Below are 2122 nucleotides of genomic sequence, written 5' to 3' on the forward strand. Positions count from 1 at the left end.
AATATGTCTTTCAAATTTTGAGCCCTCCAACATGGAGGAAACCTTCTCTATTTATACTTTTTCCAGTCGTTTGTCTCCCAAATTTGGAATGAGGCTTCCAGGCTTTCTGAGAAAGAAGGCCTGCGTGTTGGGAAGGGGTCATGAGACTATATCTCAAGGCCTGGCCTGGCACCAGCACTGACAACTCTATCTGGGGCATAGTATATGGCCTCTCTGGAATGGGAGTAGTCTTATTTTCCTTCTCATTTAAGGAAGCAAGCAAGCGTTTACAGAAGCCAAAATAGCAGGGTTAAAATTTCAAACAGCAGTTTTTATATAAGATGGATGCTTCACAACCACGGCCGGGGATGGAGCCTGCAACATAGGTACATGCCTTTGACCAGAATTGAACCCGGAGCCCTTCAGTCCACAGGCCAATGCTCTATCCACTGATCCAAACCGGCCAGGGCTTACTTTTTATTTCTAAAACTTCAATTTGGTTTTTCCTGTATCATCTATTTGTCTGATGAGATGATCTTTCTATTCCTTCCAAAGATTCTCGCCTTATTTCCTGGGTCATGATTACAATAGCTGCTTCAATGTCTCAGTTCCAGCTGTGTCATCTTGATTGTCTTTTTGTCCTTTTCCTTGGAAGACATTAAGATTTTTCTCAGTCAAATATGAAGTACTTTTAGATTATGTCCTGAGCATTTTCAATATTGGGTTTCATTTAAATCCTATGGAAATGTTGATTTTTTTTAAAGAAAAACAAACAGCTTGGTTCGGTTCAGGCTGCCAGTTCCCATCTGCCTTTTCTGGGCTATAACCATTAAATGATTTTGTTTTTAATCCTCACTTGAGGATATGTTTTCATTGATTTTTTTTTTTTTGAGAGGGAGAGAGAGAAATATTGACACAAGAAACATCAGTCGGTTGCCACCTGGATGCACCCCAACCAGGGATTGAACCCACAACCTCATTTGGTGTATGGGAGGATACGCCAACTAACCGAGCCACCTGGTCAGGGTGGCAGTTTAGATTTTAGGCTTCACAGGGCTATTCCAATCTCTTTGGTTTAAGCCTTAAAGCTCACTTCTAAAATCCTTTGGGGTGAGTTCAGCCATTCTTATACTTCTTTACGTGGTCACTTTCTTTGCCCCCCCTCCCCGTTAGCTCCCCTGCCCCCTCACCTTGGTCTTTTGGCTAAAAAGTCAGGGTTTAGTTCCCCTGCTCCAAAAAAAACATGATATATACAGAGTGAGAGGAAGAGAGAAAAAAGCAGCAGGGATTTCCCTGTGTTCTTAGCTCTGCAGTTTCTTTGGTCAGAGTGAAGGGTCCCCCTCCCTCAGCATTCTGGTCACCTGGCTGCCACTGCCGTTGCTATTACTACTGTCACTAGCCTGCTGGGGCCGGGCGGGAAAGATGGAAAACACACAAATAAGCAGGGGTTTTCTGTGCGCTGGCTGTCGGGCTCATTCCCATTCCTCACACCAGCAAGCGAGGCTTCGCCTGCAGATGTTGGTCTGTCTCCTGTGCAGTTCCCAGGCCCAGGCTGTCCCTGAGGCCAGAGGGAGGAGACTGGGACCTCCACCAGTTTGGTGGAGTTTGAGTTCTGGTTTCCTTCCCAAGACTCCCTGCTCGCATTTATTGCTCCAGATCCTCAGATGCTGCCCAGTCCTCTCTCTGGCTGCCCTCAGAGGGAGGAGGAGGAGGCAGAGACACCCTGTCTGACCAGAACCGGGCTGCGCCGGCCTGTTGTGATTCTCTGTGCAGCACTGTCACCACCCAGTACCCCATCTATTGGTTCATCCGCTCTGTGTCCCCATCCCTGCCCCTCCCCAGGATGCTGGCTTCGGGAGAGCAGTCACTTTGTTCACAGTGAATACTGCCGGCACACAGTAGGCACTCAATTCATGCTTCAAACGAATGAATCTACTCTGAGGCCTAGAGACTTTGGGACAACTGCCTTTATCTTTTATTACGCCTACTCAAACTCTCTTCCCACCGTCATTGCTTTACACACTTTTCAGAGAAGATTTCTCGGTCACCTGACCAGGGGCAGGAGGCCAGGGGGAATCCTGAGGTGCCTGGGGAAGGAAGGGGCAGGTGTAGCCAGTGGGCGGCTTCCATTGAAGGTTAGAAG

This window comes from Myotis davidii, unplaced genomic scaffold (assembly GCF_000327345.1).
Source record: "Myotis davidii unplaced genomic scaffold, ASM32734v1 scaffold758, whole genome shotgun sequence".
Classification (NCBI taxonomy): Eukaryota; Metazoa; Chordata; class Mammalia; order Chiroptera; family Vespertilionidae; genus Myotis; species Myotis davidii.